This window comes from Coregonus clupeaformis, chromosome 28, assembly GCF_020615455.1.
Source record: "Coregonus clupeaformis isolate EN_2021a chromosome 28, ASM2061545v1, whole genome shotgun sequence".
Lineage (NCBI taxonomy): Eukaryota > Metazoa > Chordata > Actinopteri > Salmoniformes > Salmonidae > Coregonus > Coregonus clupeaformis.
In genome coordinates this window covers 480,201-490,241 of record NC_059219.1, presented here as the reverse complement: position 1 = coordinate 490,241, position 10,041 = coordinate 480,201, and positions in this window count along the sequence as shown.

Genomic DNA, 10,041 nt, shown 5'->3' with positions numbered 1-10,041 from the left:
ATTTGGGAGAAGAGGTATGAATTTATTGGGCATCTCGAAGTAGAAAAATTCGAATTTATGATCAAACAGATGCATGTAGACTGGAACTAATTTGGAAGAACAGCGAAAGGAGAGGCTACAGACAGCGAGTGTGTTTTTTTTAAGCGCGAAAATGCTTTAACGGGGACAAAGGAATATTTAACCATCGTGACTGCAGGGGAAAAGGAGGATGACAGTCAATATTTTTGGTTCAACGGGTAAAATGTTTGAAAAATGATTCGTGTCAATTAAGAATTGGCTAAAAACACCACAAAGCGATTATTTGAGAGGTACCTATAAAGTCCAACGATGTGGTCCTCTGTAGCTCAGCTGGTAGAGCACGGCGCTTGTAACGCCAAGGTAGTGGGTTCGATCCCCGGGACCACCCATAAAAATAAAATAAAACATGTATGCACGCATGACTGTAAGTCGCTTTGGATAGAAGCGTCTGCTAAATGGCATATTATTATGCATATGTATGAGCTTTCGCACTCAAACGTAGACGTACGTAATGAGTGAAAAAGTAGAGAAATTTACGTTTGCATTTTTGGTCATTTGGCAGACGCTCTGGTCCGGAGCGACTTGAAGAGCCAATAGAGGTTTGCATGGAACTATTCTGTCGTGTTGGGCATTTGAATGGCAGAAGGTAAAATGTGTGTATGAGGAAATTCAACGGCGGGTATAAATGATAACCGGATACTACTTAGTATTTGGTTGGTTAAATGCTAAATAAAAGATTTGAGGCGTGGTTATGGGGTAACTAGGAAGACGCACTTATTCAATAGAGAATGGGTGGAGAGAGAGTTTTTACGTGTATTAAAAGTTGCATAAGATAACTAGTAGTATTCTAAAGTCTATGAAAACATGTTATAAGGTTACCATGCGCTCTCCCCGAAGGAGCAAGGGGAGGGTGAGAGACAGTATAGTTCAGATGGTAGGAACATCATTAAACGTATGCTGATAAACGATAGCAAGTATTTGTTTTATTAATTAGGGCCTAATCAGAGAGAACAGTTAAATAAATTGAATAGCGAACTGAAATGGGTTAGTGGGAAAATACAGAATAATTGGACGATTTTAAAACGATAATTTATTTTGGTTAGGAAGCAAGTGGCATTGGCTGTTGTGCTGGGGGAATAGCGCCAGCCTGTGGTGGGTTCTGGATTTGTTATAAATAACTTTATATTTTAAACTAAAATGAATAGACTACAATTGGAACATCAGAAAAAGGACAATATAATTCGTAATAGTTATTATATAATTATTATTGATAGTTATTGCAGTTATTATTATCCTGAGTGGCGCAGTGGTCTAAGGCACTGCATCGCAGGGCTAACTGTGCCACTAGAGATCCTGGTTCGGATCCAGGTTCTGTCGCAGCCGACAGCGACCGGGAGACTCATGGGCGGCGCACAATTGGCCCAGCGTCATCCAGGGTAGGGGGGAAAATGGCCGGCAGGGATGGAGCTCAGTTGATAGAGCATGGTGTTTGCAACGCCAGGGTTATGGGTTCGATTCCCACGGGGGGGAGGCCAGTAAAAAAAATAAAGATAAAAATAATAAAATTTATTCACTAGGTTGCTCTGGATAGGAGCGTCTGCTGGGTGACTAGAATGTAAATGTATTATCATTGATTCAGTAATGATAGGAGGGAAGTAGCGATAGAGCTGAGAGGGTTGAGAGTTGAGGACAAGGAGAATGATTTGTGGCTCTGGTTGGCGGGAAAAAGGAGAGGCAGAGACAGACTTAGAGAGACAGAGGAAGTTAGAGAGGGAGAGAATAAAAGAAAAAGAGAGAAGGAAACTGTTTAGGTTTGAAAAACAAGCAGGCTGAGAGACAGAGATAACAGTTTCTGGAGCTTGAAAAGCAGAGACTAACAGAGTAAGAAAAGGAACAGACGAGAGCAGAGTATTTAATGGCCACTAGGGGAAATAGCTGGGATCGGTAGAACTCCAGGATAGAAGAGGAGAGAGATTTACTAGGGGGTGGATCAAATAATTGATAATGGATCATTTGAATGAGATCACATGTAGCAGATTTAGAGTAATCAATTAAATAATCATTGTATACTCGAGAAATTTTGAGGAATTTTATGAAGTTAGGCAGTATTTAGGTCATAAGAGGGGAGCTACCAAATTAAGTTGAGCCTAATTATCTTTGATTGTTATTTTCAATTGGGTTTTTCAAATAAAATAAAAACACACCCAGCATGATGTTTATAAAGGGTTGTTATGTTGAATTTAGGGAATTTTCAACAGTTCATAGGTGGTGTTTACTATGCTGTGGGATGGAACAGTTTATTGGGTGATATTTGAAACTAAATTCATGGAATAAGCTGCAGTAATCAGAAGAATGTACAATCTAAGGCGAGACAACTATTGACTAGATCATTGATTTAGCAATAGGGTCAGGTAGATAAGGACTAGGAAAAAAAAGAAGAAAAAAATTAGATGAAGAATTATGAGCTTTTTGGTAAGGATAGACTTCTGTAAAGCTTGGGTCGTCATTATGTACTGCATACGGGTAAATCAAGTGATCTTATCTATGGGAAGGCAATGGCAGCCCATGGTAAAATCATTTGGAACTCTGAGGAGGAAGAACAGGTTATGTTGTTGCTCTCTTCCCAAACAGTCTTAGCTTTTCATAAATATATCAGGGATGTTACCCAAATGGTAGAGAGTAAAGAGGTCGTGGTTTAAAGATGATGGTTTTTTTTTTGGTGGGCTATTAGAGATAACTGGGTTAATCACGAACATAGAGGTTTTTATTCTTTGTTGCTAGGCAGAATACTTAGGTGACCTAAAAAAAAAAAAAAATGGACTTGTCATGTCCAACAATCAGTCTTCAGGTCAAGCCCGGGAGAGCCGGGGTAGAACAGAGGTTGAACTAAACATAAGTGTTTTTACAAGATAAGAGATTGTTTGATTGGATTACTAATTGATTCTGAACTGAATGAAAGTCGAATTTAGCCACCATAAAGACAAAGGAAGTGGGAGGAGCAATAAAGAAGCAAAAGACAATCTAAAAAATGAAAGGCATGGCAATTGGTTGATAAATAACCCAAGGGAATGTTTAGGAAGGTGGAAAAAATTGACACATAAGCAGAACTATATCCTCACATGGCCTCTCCTATCATTGCTACGCTGACGATACACAACTAATCTTCTCCTTTCCCCCTTCTGATAACCAGGTGGCGAATCGCATCTCTGCATGTCTGGCAGACATATCAGTATGGATGACGGATCACCACCTCAAGCTGAACCCTGGCAAGACGGAGCTGCTCTTCCTCCCGGGGAAGGACTGCCCGTTCCATGATCTCGCCATCACGGTTGACAACTCCGCTGTGTCCTCCTCCCAGAGTGCGAAGAGCCTAGGCGTGACCCTGGACAACACCCTGTCGTTCTCCGCCAACATCAAGGCGGTGACCCGCTCCTGCAGGTTCATGCTCTACAACATTCGGAGAGTACGACCCTGCCTTACACAGGAAGCGGCACAGGTCCTAATCCAGGCACTTGTCATCTCCCGTCTGGACTACTGCAACTCGCTGTTGGCTGGCCTCCCTGCCTGTGCCATTAAACCCCTACAACTCATCCAGAATGCCGCAGCCCGTCTGGTGTTCAACCTTCCCAAGTTCTCTCACGTCACCCCCCTCCTCCGCACACTCCACTGGCTTCCAGTTGAAGCTCGCATCCGCTACAAGACCATGGTGCTTGCCTATGGAGCAGTGAGGGGAACGGCACCTCTGTACCTTCGGGCTCTGATCAGTCCCTACACCCAAACGAGGGCATTGCGTTCATCCACCTCTGGCCTGCTGGCTCCCCTTCCTCTGCGGAAGCATAGTTCCCGCTCAGCCCAGTCAAAACTGTTCGCTGCTCTGGCACCCCAATGGTGGAACAAGCTCCCTCACGACGCCAGGACAGCGGAGTCACTCACCACCTTCCGGAGGCATTTGAAACCCCACCTCTTTAAGGAATACCTGGGATAGGATAAAGTAATCCTTCTACCCCCCAAAAATTGTAAAGTGGTTATCCCACTGGCTATAGGGTGAACGCACCAATTGGTGAGTCGCTCTGGATAAGAGCGTCTGCTAAATGACGTAAATGTGCCCTTGAGCAAGGCACTTAACCCTAATTGCTCCTGTAAGTCGCTCTGGATAAGAGCGTCTGCTAAATGACTAAAATGTAAATGTAATGTAACTATGTGTCAAGAGGGGGGAAGAGGCTAATTGTATTAGATAATATACGAAGGAGAGGACAAAATACTTTAAAAAAAAACAATTTTTTTTTTAGATAGTCTAAAAAGACAATGCAGTCAGAAATTGTTACATTAATCTGAACATGTGTGAAGATAGTTTATTAACCACACCCGTATGTCAGAGGTTTTGTGCCCCACAGGTGAACTAAAGGAGAAGGTGACCCACTATCTAACCAGGTGACTGGTGAGCATCCAGTCACTAGAAGGAAAAACTGGAAGCAGGCCTGTTGGGAAGGGCCCTATCAGGTTATGTTGGTAACCACCTTGGCCATTAGAATAGCAGAGAGAGGAACCTGGGTCCATGTTACCCACTGCAAGAAGGTAGGACCACATACAAGCACCGCTTAGCACACGCAAAGTTGACGAGCGGAACTGCGCCACAGGGTGCGGGGGTCATCTCTGTCAACGAAGATCTCCTACCCAGACCTATCATCACTGTAGTGTGTTCCTAGGGTGTGAGTATGGGGTGGTACCGAGCAGAAGGACTCAAGACAGGAGAGGGTTGGGGGTTTTTGGGAATATGGGTGACCCTGAGCTGCATCATAGTCTCGGCAATAGTCGTGGTAGGTCAAAATCCACCACCACCTCGCACCAATTACGCTATGGCCTTACCATTATTAAGTAATAAAGGGAAAGCGACCCGACATACTGACCATCAAGGGCGAGTGATCTACAAAATAGGAGTCAGAGAAGGGTGGGGAGTAAGATTCAAAATTATGATTAGGGATCTTATCAGAGCGGATAAGCAAGCAACATGGGATTATAAGATCCCGTTGTATTTATGTTCAGCCCCCTCAGCGGATTGTTCCTGGGCTCAGGTATTTAGACATACTGGGGGAAGGAGATATGAGACGGGGGGGCTGGACGTCAAGATGGAGGATAAGAAGGTATAACGACATCCCCACGGAAATGGTAGTAACAATAGTAAAAGTCACTAAAGAGGACATGAGAAGAACTTACTGGGCTTGCGCGGACGTATACGGACGGGATACTTGTCTAAGATTATATTTGATGGAGTCAAAAGATATAGAGGGAGCAGGTACTGTCATTAATCCACTAACAGCAATAGACCGAGTAGATCAGTCAAGGGATGACGGAGTCAATTCAACTAACCCATCCACTATGAAAGATTTCTCCTCCAAGAATGGAACAATGGGGAAGTGGAGGGGGTCCCTGATGAGAATCTCTGGTTAAAGTGGATGAAATACACCGCTAGGGCCTTGGGGGAGACCAATTGTTATGCATGCTCCATTGGGTGACCAACAATGTTGACCGCCCCAATGCCAAAGGCAATGTTTCCCTGTGTATTAGACCTGGGGTCCAATCAAAAAGAGCCAAATTGCACAGGGATTGGGCTGGCAAAATTGACATACTCGGCCAGCCCACCTAGATTCACTTTAACTCCTGGCGAATACCAGTGTTACAGACATAGAAATGGCACCCGTAACTTGGGTGATTTTGATGGCTGTAAGGAGATAATTAATGTGACTGATTTAGATAAGGAAGGAAGGGAAAAAAATTAGGAACCTAACCATCCCTTTGACTGATGTGTGGTGGGCATGCACTAAAAAAAGGGAGCATTCGGCAGACATTACCAGAGGGATGGGTGGGTACTTGTGCACCAGTATTGTTGGTCCAACCTGTAAGAATTGGTCATCAAAGACCAGTGACAGGAAGAATAATTAGGAGAAAAATAAATAAGTCAGGAAGGAAATAGCCCAATTTGGATAGATGGTATAGGCATCCCCAGGGGTGTTCCAGACGAATACAAAGCTATAAATCAAATATGGGAGAGTTTTACTACAACATTTTTCTGGTGGGGGAAAAACTAAAATATGGATTGGATAAATTATATCTATTACAACCAACAGCGATTTATTGACAAGACTAGAGATGCAGTAAAGGGGATCTCTGAGCGATTATCCGCCATCCCGCTCATAACTTAGTAGAGGTTGGTTCTAGATCAGGCAGAAAGGGCCGGTGTCTATAGAAAGATAAGCCATTGTTGCATATTTATCCCTAACAACACCACACCGGATGGGACAGTCACCAGAGCTCTTACAGAATTAACTGCACTAAGTGAAGGATGAACTGAACTCAGAAGTTAGTACATTGTGGATAGATGGTTTGATTAAATATTTGGTAAATGGAAAACCCTAGCAGCCACCATCTTAGGAGCGATCAGTGTTTGTATGGGTATTCTTGTATTATGTGGTTGTTGTCTTGTTCCCTGTGTCCGAGGATTGGTGAGTCAGGCGTTGGTGAAATGCAGTATCTAATCAATGATGAGAGATGGACTGACTCCGGACTCTGACCAGGGGAATGCGAAAAACAATCCTCCAGGCTTGGTGGATGACGATGATTTGGACCCTGAAAGACCGCAATTGGATGAAATGTTTATTAGTTCTGATGTGATCTCTGAGATTAATCATGCTTGTAAAATACATTTATCTTGAATGTGGGAATATTTAGTCAAACGGGTGGATTGTTAGATTAATTTTGATTTTAAGAATAATGACTAAAGAATTTCACCCCAAACACAGTATAAATGTTAGAATTATCATGTAGTGTCAACCCACTAACAGAAGGGGCGTTACTAACCATTCAAGGGGGAAGGCGGGAACTGTTTAAGAAAGCCACCTAAAGGTGGGAGGAGCATAGTGTCTTTGTTTGTCAAGGAGCATAAAAAACAGGATATTTGTGTTTTTGAGCAGAGCTCTCCATGAATAAATTTAACGATAATTACTTGTGGATTGTGGACCTTGAATCATTGATGATTAAAACCAGAGCTTTACAACCTCTGGTAATGATTCAAGCTTAGGTCGAATTAGAGATAGAAATTCACATGACAGCTTCTTCTTGAGCCACTCCTTTGTTGCCTTGGCCGTGTGTTTTGGGTCATTGTCATGCTGGAATACCATCCACGACCCATTTTCAATGCCCTGGCTGAGGGAAGGAGGTTCTCACCCAAGATTTGACGGTACATGGCCCCGTCCATCGTCCCTTTGATGTGGTGAAGTTGTCCTGTCCCCTTAGCAGAAAAACACCCCCAAAGCATAATGTTTCCACCTCCATGTTTGACGGTGGGGATGGTGTTCTTGGGGTCATAGGCAGCATTCCTCCTCCTCCAAACACGGCGAGTTGAGTTGATGCCAAAGAGCTCGATTTTGGTCTCATCTGACCACAACACTTTCACCCAGTTCTCCTCTGAATCATTCAGATGTTCATTGGCAAACTCAACGGGCCTGTATATGTGCTTTCTTGAGCGGGGGGACCTTGCGGGCGCTGCAGGATTTCAGTCCTTCACGGCGTAGTGTGTTACCAATTGTTATCTTGGTGACTATGGTCCCAGCTGCCTTGAGATCATTGACAAGATCCTCCCGTGTAGTTCTGGGCTGATTCCTCACCGTTCTCATGTTCATTGCAACTCCACGAGGTGAGATCTTGCATGGAGCCCCAGGCCGAGGAAGATTGACAGTTATTTTGTGTTTCTTCCATTTGCGAATAATCGCACCAACTGTTGTCACCTTCTCACTAAGCTGCTTGGCGATGGTCTTGTAGCCCATTCCAGCCTTGTGTAGGTCTACAATCTTGTCCCTGACATCCTTGGAGAGCTCTTTGGTCTTGGCCATGGTGGAGAGTTTGGAATCTGATTGATTGATTGCTTCTGTGGACAGGTGTCTTTTATACAGGTAACAAACTGAGATTAGGAGCACTCCCTTTAAGAGTGTGCTCCTAATCTCAGCTCGTTACCTGTATAAAAGACACCTGGGAGCCAGAAATCTTTCTGATTGAGAGGGGGTCAAATACTTATTTCCCTAATTAAAATGCAAATCAATTTATAACATTTTTTACATGCGTTTTTCTGGATTTTTTTGTTGTTATTCTGTCTCTCACTGTTCAAATAAACCTACCATAAAAATTATAGACTGATCATTTCTTTGTGAATGGGCAAACGTACAAAATCAGCAGGGGATCAAATACTTTTTTCCCTCACTGTACATGTTATGTACAGTATCAGTCAAAAGTTTGGACACACCTACTCATTCAAGGGTTTTTCTTTATTTTTACTATTTTCTACATTGTAGAATAATAGTGAAGAAATCAAAACTATGAAATAACACATATGGAATCATGTAGTAACCAAAAAAGTGTTAAACAAATCAAAATATATTTTATATTTGAGATTCTTCAAATAGCCACCCTTTGCCTTGATGACAGCTTTGCACATTCTTGGCATTCTCTCAACCAGCTTCACCTGTAATGCTTTTCCAAAAGTCTTGAAGGAGTTCCCACATTTTCTGAGCACTTGTTGGCTGCTTTTCCTTCAGTCTGCGGTCCGACTCATCCCAAACCATCTTAATTGGGTTGAGATCGGGGATTGTGGAGGCCAGATCATCTGATGCAGCACTCCATCACTCTCCTTCTTGGTAAAATAGCCCTTACACAGCCTGGAGGTGTGTTGGGTCATTGTCCTGTTGAAAAACAAATTATAGTCCCACTAAGTCCAAACCAGATGGGATGGCGTATCACTGCAGAATGTTGTGGTAGCCATGCTGGTTAAGTGTGCCTTGAATTCTAAATAAATCACAGTGTCACCAGCAAAGCACCCCCACACCATAACACCTCCTCCTCCATGCTTCACGGTGGGAAATACACATACGGAGATCATCCGTTCACCCACACCACGTCTCACAAAGACACGGCGGTTGGAACCAAAAATCTCAAATTTGGACTCCAGACCAAAGGACACATTTCCACCGGTCTAATGTCCATTGCTCGTGTTTCTTGGCCCAAGCAAGTCTCCTCTTATTATTGGTGTCCTTTAGTAGTGGTTTCTTTGCTGAAATTCGACCACGAAGGCCTGATTCACACAGTCTCCTCTGATCAGTTGATGTTGAGAAGTGTCTGTTACTTGAACTCTGTGAAGCATTCATTTGGGCTGCAATTTTGAGGCTGGTAACTCTAATGAACTTATCCTCTGCAGCAGAGGTAACTCTGGGTCTTCCATTCCTGTGGCGGTCCTCATGAGAGCCAGTTTCATCATAGCGCTTGATGGTTTTTGCGACTGCACTTGAAGAAACTCTCAAAGTTCTTGAAATGTTCGGTATTGACTAACCTTCATATCTTAAAGTAATGATGGACTGTTGTTTCTCTTTGCTTATTTGAGCTGTTCTTGCCATAATATGGACTTGGTCTTTTACCAAATAGGGCTATCTTCTGTATACCACCCCTACCTTGTCACAACACAAGTGATTGGCTCAAATGCATTAAGGAAAGAAATTCCACAAATTAACTTTTAAGAAGGCACACCTGTTAATTGAAATGCATTCAAGGTGACTATCTCATGAAGCTGGTTGAGAAAATGCCAAGAGTGTGCAAAGCTGTCATCAAGGCAAAGGGTGGCTATTTGAAGAATCTCAAATATAAAATATATTTAGATTTGTTTAACACTTTTTTGGTTACTACTTGATTCCATATGTATTATTTAATAGTTTCTACAATGTAGAAAATAGTAAAAATAAAGAAAAACCTTTGAATGAGTATGTGTGTCCAAACATTTGACTGGTACTGCAGATGTAGTGTTCACGTCGTGTAACGTGGGACTGACACATTATGTGTCAGTTTGCTTGTAAGTTTATTATTAAAGATCTCACCATGACCGCCTTACAAAGGTCTACATGTACATGATTTTGTAAAAAATATATTTAATTGCCAGAGTAATCGAATCAATTTCATTTGTCAATTTAGCTAAAATAGGCATATCAC